Genomic DNA, 17,546 nt, shown 5'->3' on the forward strand with positions numbered 1-17,546 from the left:
CACATTTTTACCTTACTAGTATCCAAAAATGCATTTAAGTAGCAAAAACTTTTGTCAAATGTAAAATAGTAATTGTGACAGTATGCCTTACAAAAACTCATTATACCTAAGTATGTGTTTGGTTCATTGGTTGGAGGTGAAAAGAGGGTGAAGCGAAAAGGAGATGGGAAAATTAGAGAGAAAACATAAATTGTAATTATTATTATTTTTTTTTTTCTTTTTCCATAGTGTTTCTTCAAAATTTTCAACCAGACACTAATCACTATTCGCGACAGGTGAGTCCATAGAGGGGTAAATCGTTGGCCCAGTGAGTTTTTTTTTTAGTGCTGGTACCTGAACTTGAACTAGAGAGTTTCTAATCAAACCCAAGACAGTCACTTTGAGACCGAGTGTCCCACCACTCAGCCAACCCACTGGGTTAAATTGTAATTATTTGGTACAGAGAAAAGGGAGGGGAATATTGGTGGTCTGGGCTATTTTTCACCCGGACCCACCAAAAAAACCTCTCCAATTCGAGAAGAAAATACAAATGTAAACTGACCTTGTCTTTGGCAATTTCAAAATGTCATTTTTGTCCATTATTTCTCTTTCATACTTTCCCGTAAGCATCACATCTTTCTTTCAAATTGTTTTTTCTTAAATGGTCCAGTACCAACTCAAACACCGTCATACTTCATCATACTCGCCATTTCAAGCAACTAATTTTTTTTTTTAATTGTGCAAATAAAAACTCTTTATAAGAATAAATAGCTTTCAAAATTAAAATATTATACATCTTTATAAGAATAAATGGCTTTTCCAAATTAAATTATTACACATTTAAATAACCATATATTTCATGCACCATAAATGATTAAGATCTAAGAAATGACAGCCTTAGCTCATCTTGAAAACCAATTAAATTAATTTATTCTATCTCTTCATGTGTATTAAAATACTTAGTATCTTAAAGAAAATAAAAATAAATAATTTGACCATCGTATTGCACTAAAAAAAAAAAAAAAAAAAAAAAACCCCAACCCAACCGACTCTTTTTTTTTTTAATAGGAACTGAACCGACTTTTATTCCCGCGACATCATAGACTCTATATATATAAAGAGAAACAGATGCAATGTTAGGGAGAATCGAATCGACAGATTAGAGTTTTAAGAGAGAGAATCGGAGAAAGAGAGAGAGAGAGAGAGGAAGATGTGGCGCTATCCACTCTCGGTGCCGATGGTGATGGTTGAAGACGAAGGTGGCCACCTGTGGACGACGGCTGACGTCGAAGGTCGCGACACCTGGACGACGGCTCACGTGGAAGGTCGGCACTTGTGGGCGACGCCGATGGAGACGGTTGACGACGAAGGTCACCAAATTTTGGAGGCAACTTTTGGGAACCCAATTGAAGGCAAACAGACATTTGGGGCTACAAACCACCCAAATACTCGAAAAGTGGCTCAATCCTCTCTCGATTATTGGAATAACAAGTTTGATTTGTCTTACAAACTTGTGAGGGTTGTTGGCGCCACTTGGACTTTCCTTAGCCCTTTCTGGAGCAAGTATCTTATTTCCATGGAAATAGCAAAATCTGAAGAAGACGAAGATAAGCCCACGAAATACTTTGTGAGGACTTACGAGCGTTTTGTAATGGGAGCCGACTCTAACGAACTCAAGTTTCTCATTTGTGTGCCTTGGGATACTTATGTTTTGAGAACACCTAAGCCGCGTCATGGAGAGTGGATGGAGACTGTTGACTTGACTTTTCACTCGTACGTGAATGACACATTGGAGAAAGCCCTGCCAGAGGAGCTAGTGAAATCTTTGAAGGAGGAGGGATCATTGAAGGCGGGATCCATCCAGGTCGAGGTGGATGTGGAAGAGCTGGATCTAGAAGAAATAGATTACGAAAAGCTAAAGCTGAAGAAAATTTCTTTCGTGTTGGAAGAGCAGGTTAGTGCAATGAAAGATTTTAAGGGGAAGAGAGGATTGGATTTGGAGGGATCAATCATCTGGGTAGATATGGAAGAGGTGGATCTAGAAGAAGTGGATTATGAAGGGCTAAAGCGGAAAATTTCTTTGGTGTTGAAAGAGCGGATTATAACAATGAAAGATTTGAAGGAGCAGAGAGCAAGGGAGCTACATCCAAGAGCAATAGCTCGGAAAGAGCTACGGGAGAAATGCTCTCGCATGTTTGCAGAATTCCAAGAGAAGATGGAGACAAATACCAGATAAATGAGTACAATCTGCTTTTAAGTTTAAATTGATAGCTTTTGGTCCTTAAATAACTTGGTCAAACTAAAAACTAACATGTTACCGCTTCATTAGGACTAAATTACGTCAATTTCAGTTAGGTAGGGACTAAAATCGATCACTTCGGGTCTTAGAATTAATTTTAATTTCAGGGACTAAATAAAATCGCTCAATGAGCCAAAGTTTAGGAGCTAACTTTGAAGTTGAATTACCATCTTTGTTTTTGTTGGTAGTGGTCTTATACATTCATCCAGATGCTTTAAGGTCTTTACAACTTTTTAGCCTTTAATTTGTCTTATCTCATTGTTTTAACCTATGGAAGTGACATTCTTATGAAAATTGAGTCATGGGCAGTTGAAAAATATGTTAGATTCTTTGTATCTTTACCCTTGTTTATTAGTGCTACTTATCATGTTTATCCTTGAAAGTGTTTCAATTAGTCGCAAGAATTTAATGTTTATATTATTTCACCGAAATGTAGATATACCCAACCTCAGTTTGAACGACAGGCATCAGAATTGCAAGCTCAGGTGGAAGAATTGGTGGAATGTTGTGTCCTCTTGTGGCAGTGGGTTTTTGTACATGATTGTCATCAAACAGCACCCATTGTTCTTTTTGAGATTTTAATCTTTTCATGTATTTGTGTAGTGCCATTCCCTTTTGAAACGAAGGGCTGTGAATTGAGTGATACTGTATCTAGTCCAAAACATATTGCTGAATCGGCATGAATTAACCACAGTAAATTTTCATGCTCAGCCACTCTGTTATACAATGGCATTTAACTTTAGCCTTCTGTTGTTTACTGAATGCTTACGATCTAAAAAGCTTTGCAGCTTTATTAGACACATTTATGCATCTGTTTTTTTGCCCAAAACACATGAACTAAAGTAAGACTTTGCGTGTGTCTGCTCACTTAATCACGTCACATATGATGATCCACACACTAGACATGAATATTGTTGGTGATTTTCATAAGAATGAATGTATAAGTTATAAAATCTCAAATATATATATATATATATATATATATTAATTACTTGATAGGGGAGATTCGAACTTGATTCTCTTAAAGAAGAGCCAATGTCATTGAGCTACAAGACTCTTGGCTATAAAAAGTTGAGTATATTTATTGATAGACATGGATTTTTTGTAGAAGGTGCCAGTATTTATACACTCTTAGGGCTGTAACAAAGACCTTAGATAATCTTCCTTCCTTAATTTAATGTGCGGAGAGAGGGATCTAACTGATGAATAGCATGTCCATTGAAAACACCCCACCCACCACCCAAAAAAAAAAGAAAAGGGAAGGATACATAGGTTCAATTGCTAAAATTTTAAAATGTAAAGGTCTTTTGTTACCAAAAATTGATAGTCTGGTGCATTGCGTTTAAGGAGGTACATGGATTCTTGACACACTTTGTGATGCTGCAATGTTCTGGATGTTATGGGTTAGGTTGGTTCTCTGTGTAGGCAGGGTTCAATTTGGTTGTCAAAAAATTGGTCAATGATGCTTTCTTTAAGAAAACTTGCTGCAAGTGAGATGCAAAGACATTTTCTTTTGCACATAATCGTTGGCTTTGATATAGCTTTTGGAATTCAGAGAAGACACTAGAAGTGAAGTTGCTTCTCTTTTGTATGATATTTCTACAATGGTAAATAGTTTTTAACTTTGCAAAATTATTAAAGTGAATAGGTCTGTTGCTAAAAGAAGCTCCTGACTGTGCTCCTAAAGCTTTGTTAAATGTTGCACAGTCAACATGTTTTGATAAATGACTTGGTGATTACATACAACGAAAATTCATAACCAACATTTTATCAAGTTTTGTATTATGTGTCTGATATTCACTTAAATATAAAAAGGTTATTTTCAACCAAAAAAAAAAAAAAAAAATCAGAAGGGTTAAACTTTAAAAACCTTATTTACTCTTTAAGTTATGTTAACATTCAAGTATGCCCTCCCATTGACCCTTGTGGCCGTTCACAACTTCTAATTTCTATTCTTGGTCCTAATAATAAAATACATACGTCAATTTACACTTATTATATTTGAATAGACGTACTAGTTTTTTTTTTTTTTTTTGGGTGAAAAGGAGCTTCATTAAAGAAAAGAGCTACAGGCTACAGCACCAGTAAAGGCATAGTATTGGCATAGCACCTTACATAGTACAAACCATTGGCATCATTAGATACAAAAGAAGAAATATCAGGCGAAGGGAGGTTGTTAAACAACACAAAAGTTTCTTGCTGCAAGCATCCCTTCTTAGCTAACGCATCCGTGCAACTATTCGCTTCCCCAAAATATGGTTCACTTGCACCTGCTGGAATCTGGTGAGTAGGGACCTACAATCATTTAAAAGGGGTGAGTAAGCTCTGTTAGGCATCGAGCTAGACTAAACAATATTCACAACAGATCTTGCATCAAGTTCAACTTCTAAATAGAGGATCCCCATCTAGACTGCCAATAGCAAGCCATCTCTAAAGGCCCAAAACTCAACCTTACACTTGTAGTAAAGCCAATGCCTCAACTGAAACCTCTCAACCATGCTCCCCTGTGATCACAAATTAATCCTCCTCCCCCAACTTTCCTTGGGTTCCCTAGAGAAGCACCATCCCTCCCTGGGCTTACTCCACTTAACCTGCATTTGTCCTAAATCTTCTGGTTCTCAGAGATTTTTCAGTATAGAGGAAATAGTGAATTGCTTGCCTTGTGCTTATACTATGAAGTTTGGCATTAAGAGTAGTGTTTTCAAAGACTACCCTGTTTATGTGTTTCCATAGAGCCTAGATGGTGAAAGCGAACACAGTTTTCCGTGGAATTCCATTAAAAATCAAATCATGAGTGCTTTTTTTTGAGGAACCACAACATGAGTGCGTTAGAATAGGTTTCAAATATAATTTATTTCAATGCCACTTTTTTAAAATTAAAACTAAGATCACATTTTTACCTTACTAGTATCCAAAAATGCATTTAAGTAGCAAAAACTTTTGTCAAATGTAAAATAGTAATTGTGACAGTATGCCTTACAAAAACTCATTATACCTAAGTATGTGTTTGGTTCATTGGTTGGAGGTGAAAAGAGGGTGAAGCGAAAAGGAGATGGGAAAATTAGAGAGAAAACACAAATTGTAATTATTATTATTATTATTATTTTTTTTTTTTTTTTTGTTTCCATAGTGTTTCTTCAAAATTTTCAATCAGAGACTAATCACTATTCGCGACAGGTGGGTCCATAGAGAGGTAAATCGTTGGTTCAGTGAGTTTTTTTTTTAGTGCTGGTACCTAGGGGTGTGCATGGGTCGGGTCGGGTCGGGTCGGGTTGAGGGAATTTTTTGACCCAACCCACCATGGTGGGTCAAAAAAAACCCAACCCAACCCAACCCATCACATAAGTCCAACCCAACCCAACCCAACCCACATGGGTCGGGTTGGGTCGGGTTGAACCCATGGGTTTGAATTTTTTTTTTTATTATTAAATTAAGTAGAAAAAAAATATTAAAATATTAGAAAAACCTAAAGATTAGTATCAATGTAACTCCTTAAAGGCAAACAACATTAATGACTAAACAACAATAGTAATTTATTAGGATTTGTGTGAACTAATTGGCTTTTATATAGGATAGGAAGAACTGGCTATTTAAAAAAATTTATTAATTATATAATATATTTTATATATATATATATATATATTAAATTAGTATTAGTAGGAGAAACTAAGGAAATGCTGCTCTACAACTGTTTTTTTTTAATTATTAAATATAATATATATATATATATATATGTGGGGCCCAAACGATCCATGGGCCAGGCCCATCTACCCAGGGAGAATCCGGAGGCCCAAGCCAAGGAGGGCTATGGCCCAAGCTCGACCAAACAGCCTTTGGATACCGCCGAGGACAGCTCAATCCTCGGCAGACCCAAAGTCCCCCCAAAGAAGAAATAAGGGTAAAAACGGTATAGGACTGAAACTTGGAAGAAAGATCTAAAATATCAAGAGAAAGCTGCTGTTACTGCCATTTAATGCTCTGAACCTGACAGAGCCGTATTCTTTGGCTTTTACAACCATCCCTAACGACTTTGAGTATGGACTGATGGGACAAGTATCAACCTTGGAAAGTTTAACCCTACGCGTGGACGAAGGACAGTGGACGCGAGCTAGTATAAAAGGAAAAGTAAGCAATCTATAGAGGGGGTTGGGAAAAATGGCCAGAAACCAGAGCCTCCCAGCCCACCTCCAGGAGAAAGACTCCAGGGGTGAAGGAAAACCGAAACTTGTATGAATACCACGAAAAGCCCACCGCTTGTCAACCAAGGCCTAGCCTTCCAAACCCACGCTCTACAAATGATATTGTTAGGGGCCTTTTCACGCGCGAACCCGACACTGTTACGGTCCGCCACGAAACGCGTCCTTACAATATATATATATATAAAAGTGTCCTACAATTGATTTAAAAAAAATTATTAAATATAAAAATATATTTTAAATATATATTAAATATGGGTGGGTCGGGTTAGGTTTGGCGGGTTTGTAATTTGATGACCCAAACCCAACCCAACCCGCCATAAAATTTTTTTTTGTAACCCAACCCAACCCACCAAGCCTTAAAAACCGACCCAACCCGGCGGGTCGGGTTGGGTTGGGTCGGGTTTGACGGGTCGGTGGGTTTTCTGCACACCCCTACTGGTACCTGAACTTGAACTAGAGAGTTCCTGGTCAAATCCAAGACAGTCACTTTGAGACCGAGTGTCCCACCACTCGGCCAACCCACTGGATTAAATTGTAATTATTTATTACAGAGAAAAGGGAGGGGAATATTGGTGGTCTGGGCTATTTTTCACCCGGGCCCACCAAAAAAACCTCTCCAATTCGAGAAGAAAATACAAATGTAAACTGACCTTGTCTTTGGCGATTTCAAAATGTCATTTTTGTCCATTATTTCTCTTTCATGCTTTCCCGTAAGCATCACATCTTTCTTTCAAATTGTTTTTTCTTAAATGGTCCAGTACCAACTCAAACACCGTCATACTTCATCATACTCGCCATTTCAAGCAACTAATTTTTTTTTTTAATTGTGCAAATAAAAACTCTTTATAAGAATAAATAGCTTTCAAAATTAAAATATTATACATCTTCATAAGAATAAATGGCTTTTCCAAATTAAATTATTACACATTTAAATAACCATATATTTCATGCACCGTAAATGATTAAGATCTAAGAAATGACAGCCTTAGCTCATCTTGAAAACCAAAAAGGAAAATTTCTATACAGGAAAAAAAAAAATGTCATGGATGGAAATTATATGAAGAGAGTTGCGATGATAACAATGTCCATTCTGATTGTCTTAGTTGTAGCGCGCGCAAGCTGATGATGATCCCCGTGTTCAAGTTCAAACCTCTGCTGATGAACATTTTAAATATTGCGAAGGCAGAAATTTGCTTTTTCAAAGCAATCTTTTAAATGGATGTGTCATGTGTGGTGTCTCAGCTCTTGTTTTCAATAAAGGCTTCTTTCTTGCAAATGTTACTGAGAAGGAGAAGCCCTAGAATTTCCTTTTGTTTTATATTTGTGTTTTAATAAAGTCTTTTCTCAGTTAATTATCAAAAAAATGAAAAAATTAAAGGCTTCTTGAGTTTTTTGTTTTCTGTGTTTTTTGCTAAGACACACTAAACAATAATTTGTAATTGCATAAATGTTACCTTCTAATGATCAGTAGTGCAGTTGTTGCTACCTTTGTAATACTCAGTAATCATTATAGATGTAATTAATATGAGTCATGCATGTTAGGACAATTATTAATAAACCATTTAAAGAAAGTTTTGGTATCATTTTAATGAGAAATAAAAAAAAACTATCAAAACATTAATTACTTTTTCTCTTTTCTCATAAAAAATGCCTTTAGCTCATCCATAACTTTTCTCAAATAATATATAAAGTCAAATAATGCACTCTTTAAAGCATTTTTAGTTTCATGGAACACTTGATACCATACTGAATATAAATTTTACTATTTTTAGAAAATAATTGATGCATTAATTTTTAAAATTGAAAACGAAAATAATTCATAAATCTATTTATCATGTTATAAATGTTTTTTTTTTTTTTTGAGAAGGATGTTATAAATGTGATAACATCATATTTAATGTCATATCAAATTGTAGATGTTGATTAAATTATATCTCCCCAAAACTAAAATACATGAGATGCAAATTTCAAAAACCATGTAGCTTAATTGATACATCCAAATGTTTTTAACAGAGACATATAGATATCAAGTTCAAATCCCCTTACCTCAAATTATTAAATTAAAAAAAAAAAAAAAAAAAAAAAAACACAACCTATATAATGCAAAAGTTCTAGTATCTCTCATTCTAGGCCAAAGTTCAAATTGCACACAATCTAAATTCGGGGTGATTTAGTAATTTTGTTTTTCTTCTAATGCCATGCACTGCAAAGGTAATGCCACCATACCAAGCCAAACCCCAACAAGCCAATATATATACCCACCAAATTCTCCAAAGAGCACCACAAAAAAACCGCTCCCACAAATCTAGCGACCCATCACCAAATAGAAATCCTCTTTATTCCTTAGTAACACTACGCTCTGTTTGTTTCAGCATTAACGTTTTCTAGAAAATGGTTCATTTTCCAAAGATCATTTTGTAGAAAACTATCTCATTTTCCAGTGTTTGGTAACGACTTTGAAAATGAGCTTAAGAATGTTTTCTAGTATTTGGTATGCAATTTTTTTTTAAATATTTCTTGTATAATTTAAAACGTGTATATTATGTAAACCAACTAATGTAATCATTATAAATAAATAAAAAACCAAAAATGAATTTGGTTTTCGTACTAAAATTTTGATAATAGATACAATCAAAATTAATTAGTTGTTAAATTTTTATGATCTCTACCACTCATTTGCTCATATATAAATACAATAACGTACAGACGCACATACACACACACATATACATCAACCATTTGTTTATATATATTTAACAAGGAAATACATTTTCAATAAGTATAAATAATAATAACTTTTAATTGTCTACTCTTTTTGTTGGTATACTAATTGTCTATTATGGTTAACCACAAGTCTTCAATATTACTCTAAATTATGTATTTACATAATGTACTGCATAATATATCATCACTGCATAGTATCTGCATAAAGTATCTTCTATCAAAAAAAGTATTTGCCAACAAATGCAATTCCCCTAAACAATTATCATTTATTACATAACAATATTATTAATCCAAGGTAAAGATTGTCCCATGTAAAAGCAATTTAGAGCAATATAGGTACTATGTTTAAAATTTTCATCTTTTACTTTATTCTTCTTCTTCTTCTTCTTTTTCTTTTTTTTTTTTTTTTCCTTTTTTGCACTTTATGTACGAAAAAGAAGTAACTTCTGCCTGGAATCCATCAAACGGAAAATTTCTTAGAGAAAAAAGAAAATCAAGCTTGAAGTTCAAGGCAAAGAATTGGGATTTTGGTAGAGAGGAATGAAATAATTACCATTGCAAATTTGTTTTCCTTTGCAAGTCTAAGCTATTGACCGATCAGTGAAGGAAAAAAAAAATCTAATAAGAGAATTTGTGTTATAGAGGGGAAAAGAAACATGGAGAAAAGAGAGAAGAGAGAAAAATCTATGGGAAGAGAAGACACCAAAGTTAGTGACAGTGAGGGTGTGAGGAGAGAAAAAGTAAAGGGGAGAGAGAAAAAGTGAGAAATCTTATCATGAGAGACAGAAGGCACCAAAAAATTATGTTTATCATGGCTACAAACAAAGATAATATTTATAGGAGATGCAATGTGTGAGAGAGAGATTGTTTTCCAAAAAAAATTTTTGGAAAACAACCTATAGAAAATAAGCCTTATTTTTGTTAGGGTTTTCCGTTGACCAAATATAGTTTTCCATTGACCAGTTTTTTTTGTGCTACCAAACACTGGAAAATGTGGAAAACTATCTTTGCAGAAGGTTTTCCAGTGAAACAAATAGAGCATTAATAGTAAAATGCTAGAAATGCAATTGTTTTTACAAAAAAATTTACAAACTGCTAATATAGTAAGTGATTATTGGTAAGTGAAAAAAATCATGTTTAACAATTTTGTGAAGATAGGCCCAATGCCTCCAAAAAAGCCCATTAAAATGGACTAAAGGATTTGAATTCATCTTTGATCCAAGAAGAAATCAAAGAACTCCCCAAATGGGCTCTAGATTAGGTTCCACATATTGCCAATTGAGTAATTTACATAAATTTTCCTTTAAAAAATTGGTATTTCAATTATATAAATTTTAAGGGTATGTTTGGTATGCTGTAATAGCTCCTGTAATGAAATAGTTATTCATATGTAATAACAATTTGGTCATTTGGTTACATTTTTATTACATGGAATAATTATTACATTGGAATAACTATTCTTTAAATTGAAGAATAGATATTCCCCTTTAAAATGGATGTAATAGTTATTAAATGTTAAAAGTATTTGGCATCAGATTGGTTGCTTTCAGCTATTGATCAATGCATGAATTAAAATTATTTTGTGTGAGTGCGTATTTGTATGAAATAAATTGTATTACCAAAACAACTCGATCTCACTCCCAAATTAATAAATTTAAGAGTGAGACCAAAATACCCCTAGGATGAAAAAAAATTACCACATGACCTTGAAATTGACCAAAATGACATAGAAACAAAGAAAATGACTAAAATGACCTGGTAACCTAAAAAGTGACTGAAATACTCTTAGGACCTAAAAAATGACTTAAATATTTATAATCCACTTAATAATATAAAATTTAAAAAAAAAAGTGAAAAAAAAATTGCCAATTACTTGATTTCTTGAAAGTAAAGTACCATACAAAAAGAAAAAGAAAAAAAAAAGATAAATCACTCCACAGTCTATACTCTAAATACTAATTACTATCTTAAATATTTATAATTAATTTAATAATATAAAATTTACAAATGAAAAAAAAAAATTTACCCAATATTTGATTTCTTAAACATAAAGTACCATACAAAAAGAAAGAAAGAAAAAGATAAATCACTCCACAATCTACAATCTAAATATTAATTACTATCTTAAATATTTATAATCCACTTAATAATATAAAATTTACAAAAGAAAAAAAAAAGTGAAAAAAATTTACCCAGTACTTGATTTCTTGAAAATAAAGTACCATACAAAAAGAAAAGAAAAAAGATAAATCACTTCACAGTTCATAATCTAAATACTAATTACTATCTTAAATATTTATAATTCACTTAATAATATAAAATTTACAAAAGAACAAAAAAAGTGAAAAAAAAAGTACCCAATACTTTATTTCTTGAAAATAAAGTACTGTGGGGATCGTTCGATTGATAGGCCCAGAGGATTCAGAATTAGTTCAGGATTGTTGGGCCAGTGGCCCATCCGAGGCCGTATACCCGTCCGAGGACATCATGCTCCTCGGCAGTACGCGTCCAAGGACGATCAGGACGTGGTCTCGCTGCGATCAGATCTCATCTCAAAGGGTAGAGTAGCCGACTAAAGATAAAAGAGATAAGGCAAATAAATATCTGAAAACTACAGCTGCCTCCGCATTAATGACCTCTCAACCAACTCTCTGGCCACATTAATGTAGAGGTGATACCTGAACAGTAGGGAAGCAGCCTTACAGCTGCCCATAGGAAGTTACAGGAGGTGCCAGATGGGACAGAAAGAAATCCCTCGGACACAACCTACACGTGTTCGGCGAGGATGGAGCACAAAGGGGAGTATATAAACTAAAAGAAGAACATGAAGAGGGGGATCGGAGAAAAGAAAAAGGAAGAAAAATAATAGAGATAAACTGGAGAGAAGAAAGTAAAAGGAGAGAGAGAGAGAGTTGCACTAGTGACGAAAGAAAAACGTTCATTATACCAACTAAAAAAACCTTGAACGGGCTTGAGAGAAAATCTTGGAGGTAGATATCACAGTTAACCTAGTTCTTTACACCCACGCTCTACAAATCATATTGTTTGGGCCTTTTTACGTACGAACCCAACACCGTTACGGTTCGTTACGAATCGTGTCCTTACAAGTACCATACAAAAAGAAAAAGAAAAAAAAAGAATAAAGATAAATCACTTTACATTCCACACTCTAAATACTAATTACTATTTTAAATATTTATAATCCACTTGATAATATAAAATTTACAAAAGAAAAAAAAAGTGGAAAAAAAATTACCCAATATTTGTTTTCTTAAAAGTAAAGTACCATAAAAAAAAAAAAAAAGATAAAGATAAATCACTCCACAGTCTACAATCTACATACTCATTACTATTATAAATATTTATAATCCACTTGATAATATAAAATTTACAAAAGAAAAAAAAATTAAAAAAAAAAATACCCAGTACTTGATTCCTTAAAAGTAAAGTTCTATATAAAAAGAAAAAGATAAAGATAAAGATAAATCACTTCACAATCTACAATCTAAATACTAATTATTATCTTAAATATTTATAATCCACTTAATAATATAAATTTACAAAGGAAAAAAAAGTAGAAAAAAATTACCCAGTACTTGATTTCTTGAAAGTAAAGTACCATACTAAAAGAAAAAGAAAAGGAAAAGATAAATCACTCTGCAGTTCGCACTCTAAATAGTAATTACTATTTTAAATATTTATAATCCACTTAATAATATAAAATTTACAAAAGAAAAAAAAAGTGAAAAAAAAAATTTACCCTGCAGTTTAAATTCTGGAAAGTAAAGTACCATACAAACAGAAAAAGAAAGAAAAAAAAAGGATAAAGATAAATCACTACATGGTCCATTCTCTAAATACTAATTATTATTTCAGATATTTATAATCTACAAATAATATAAAAATTTACAAAAGAAAAGAAAAAGTGAAAAATAAAATTTACCCAATACTTGAGTTTTCGAAATTAAAGTACTATACAAAAAGAAAAAAAAAATGATAAAGATAAATCACTCCATATTCCACACTTTAAATACTAATTACTATTTGAAACATTTATAATCCACTTAATAATATAAATTTTACAAAATAAATAAATAAATAAATAACAAAATTTATCCAGTACTTGATTTCTTGAAAGTAAATTACCATACAAATAAATAAATCACATCACAATCCATAATATAAATACTAATTACTATCTTAAATATGAGTAATTTTTCTGTACACTTTTTTTTGTACAGTACCCACTAGTAAGCAACTTGTTATACCAGGTTATAAAAACATCACATTTAATGGTTTCATCCTCATATTGTGTAGTTCCAATATCATATTTGACAATCCTTTTGTCACATTTGATGGTTCCCTTATTTTTTTTCTCACATTTGACGGTTTCATCCTCATATTGTGTAGTTCCAACATCATATATGACAATTTTTTTCTCACATTTGAATCACATTGCTAATTTCTTACTTAGGATCGTAATATTCTAAAATTAATGTCTTATTTAATTAATGGTAAAAAAAGTAAGCACCTTAAAAATCAAATGATTTATAGATTTGGTTTGTCATACTTTAATTAGTTATTATCACTTAAAATGCAAGCATGTACGGCCATGCACATGTAGCCCAAGTGCCCAACTTAGTAATTATAAATAAATATATAAAGTCAAATTCTGCACTCTATAAAGCCTTTTTAGTTTTAATCGGACACTTGATAGTTGATACTATATCAACTATAAATTTTACTATTTTTAGAAAAGAATTAATGTGTTAACTTTTAAATATAATGTGAAAATAATTCATAAACCTATTATTTCATATACATATACATTTAGATTAGATTAGAATAGAATTTCTATCTTGTATAAAAAAATAAAATTTATCTCCCAAAAAAAGAAATACCTATGATAAAAAAGTTCCAATGTCTTTCTTTGTAAATCAAAGTTCAAATTGTACGACACAAATTTGGGGAAATTATCTTCTTTTTTTTTTGAACTGTTACCAATATGATCCTTCACTCTGTTACGATTAATTGAAAATTATAAAATTTTGGCCAAAATACACTATTGGCTCCTAAAGTTTGCCTACTGAGTGGTTAAATGCTAGTAGTCCATCAAATTTCAAGTGAGTACTATTAGTTCCTTATGTTTAAAAAATAAGCATAATTAGTCATTTTGTTAACCGTCATTAGTCCTAATAATGACATTGCATCAATTTAATTTAAAAAAATTTAATCTGAACCCTCAAGTTCAAAATTTTTTAAATACTATATGTAAAAAAAAAAAATAATAATAAATAAAAATTTCCAAGGCAGAGGGGTCATTTGAACCCCTTGGATAGAATGTGGTGCTGCCACTGTGTATGTGATAAGAGATACTTGAGTATTCCCTTTGTAATATCCCCTAGTTGTATTGTTATTCCTGGATTTTATGTATGGTTCTTTCGAAATAATATAAATACATTGTATTGAGTTAATTTTTACCTATTCCAAGATTTATCTATTTTTATATCAAATGAAGGATTAAATAATTTTCATAGCCTTTGAAACCTTGTATGATTAGGTATGATTTATGAAATTTTAAAATAAAAGGCATGATTTAGATAGTAATTTTATTTTATATATTTTCCTTTGATAATGATATTAGACGGGTTGCTAGACAAAAAGGATTAAACGAGATGTACTTTAGTAATTAAGTCCAAAACCCTATTAAAATTTTCGAATAACTTGCCCCATTTTGTAGCTGTCAACCACATGGTCACTTATCACTAACCTTCTTCAAGGAATTTGATGGAAAAATCCCTCTCACTTACTTGGCTGGTTTTTCATTAACGTCACTCTTTTCCATTTTTTGTGTGACTGACATTATGGGGTGAATATGGGCAGGATTGGATTGGTTGAGTTTACATGTTTATATCTTGTAAAAAAACTAAAATTCCATTAAGTATTTAACTAATTTTTTAATAAATTACATGTTCACATAATATGTTTAAATTATATGGTAAATTTCCAAAATCATTAAGAACTAATTTTTAAATACCAAATCAAATAAAAAAAAATTAAAATAAGGGTAATAAAATAAACTTATTTATATTGTAGGTTAAGTTGGGTTAGAAGGGTTAAAACAACTATCAACCTGAACCCAACCTAACTTGAGACATAAATTAAATTTCCAACACACCAACCCGTGAAAAGCAATTTGAGACATTAGCTTAGATTGAGTTGAATTAGTTTCGTTTTGTTCGTGAGTTGGATGCACACCTGTAGGATTGTATTACTTAAGGCAGAAATTTATGTTTTTGGAGTTAGAAAACTTACATGTGACCATTTATTCTAATATTGATCATACGGAAATTTGTGATCATTCTAGCCTTTTCATTAAATTTTGAAATGGGGTAATTTCCCCTTGTGCTCTTTTAACTATGAGCAAACTGAAAACCTTTAGGGTAGGGCAACAATTGCCCCTAACTCCTTCCTTTTGACCTTTATATTGTAATATATTATTTAAAATTTTAAATAAAATACTAAGAAAAAAACATCATGTAAAATTGAATATTCTTGTAACTATTGCGGGAACTTCATATTTTCTATGCACAGTGATTACATATTATGTTTGAACTTCATTATTTAATAATGGAGCATAAAATTGGGTTTGATTATTTACATATAATATCTAAGTTCTTTCAAATAGATTCTCATGGACATTCTCAATGTGGCAGATATGAATCAAGTGTACGACAATGCTTCAACTTGCCACGATACTTATTGCCAGAAGAATTTTTAGCCTTTTTTTTTTTTTTTTCCCTGTAACACTTTCTTAATTTACTTCTTGAGAAAAAGAATGTACTAATGCACCTTTGATTAAAGATATAAAATTGCTTGCCATTAAATAGTTTTTTGTTTTTGTTTTTTTGTTTTATTTATTTTTTTTGGGGTCAAAACTAATGCATCCACTTTTGATATTTTGGTCATGTGGCTATGGTTATCAAGATGTTTTTGAAATAAATATTGGGCTTTAAATAGTGACCATACAATGTCTAATAGGGCTTTATTATGCCTTTTAGCTATTTTGTTCTAGTATTGTGTACAGTAAGTTAATATATTGTCCCATTGCCTTTTAATAAATCTTCTAATCTCCCTACAATTTGATCATAATATCTTAATATTTCTTCCTAGCTCATCTTCAACTCCCTCTTTGTACTCTTGAAAATTTTCAAAGCTTCAGATTTGTAGATATTAAATATATTTGTCTATAACAAGAAAAATTATCTATGAATGCAACAAAATATTCCATTCACATCTACTAAGATGATACAATCCATTAATTTTAGTTTCCATGTTAAGATCCTACCATGCTTCTCAATTAACACTTTTCCAAATAGAAAACGAACATCAAATCCCTTTTTAGTTTTTATCCAAGCAATAAATATAAATGAGATTATGTCTCATGGTGGGTGCAAAAAGTACATCAAACATAGAGAAATTTCCTCTCTAGGTATTATGATTTTACATTTTCAATGCCTAACACATTGCATGTTAGGCTTAAAAAGCAACTTGTTCATAAAATGAATGTAACTAAATGAAAATGTTAAATATGAGTAAGAGTCGCCTAAGATTGTTTGATCATATGCAAATGAGAGCAATCAATGCACCAATAGGGAATAGTTATGTAATTCTTCTTAAGAAAATCAAAAAAGATAGAGTGTGATTTTGGATAAGATAGAATGTAAAAGAAGAATACGTATGGTCGCTCAATTAATCTCTTGAGAATCCATGGCTTTCTTCAAAAGTTTTGTGACTAAGACTTTATTCTTTTGTATCTCTGTCTCCATCTCTCATTGTCATCCCTTCCTATTCTTTCTCATTTACTCCCATAAGCACTAGTGTCATTTATTTATTTATTTTTGTGGGTTTATGCACATCTTATTATTATCTCCAAAATACTTCTCAATCTCTCTTCACAATTATGGCTTGTTTCCCTTTGTCCTGTTGTCATCCTTATTTCCATGGGTAGGTTTTCCTTACCTTAGTGTGAGGTGGATAGCCAACATGAACCCCTATCCAGCACTCATTGTGGGTGATAAGTTTAAAACCCTATCCTTACCCTACTCATCCCTTCCTCATGGATTTTTTTTCTACCCCATTTGAGATAGGATACATAAATACCTATAGGACAAAATCAAAAATTTGTCATCCCTAATCCAACTGAAAACATTCAAATCCAAATTTTATCTTACCTAAATCAAATCAAACCAACCCAAAACTAATGAAATTGGTTTAGAGTCTTCAAATCCCAACAATCAGGTTGCACTTATATCCATATATTTTGGTACTTACGATCAAGAAAT

Source organism: Quercus lobata, chromosome 5 (genome assembly GCF_001633185.2).
Source record: "Quercus lobata isolate SW786 chromosome 5, ValleyOak3.0 Primary Assembly, whole genome shotgun sequence".
Taxonomy (NCBI): domain Eukaryota; kingdom Viridiplantae; phylum Streptophyta; class Magnoliopsida; order Fagales; family Fagaceae; genus Quercus; species Quercus lobata.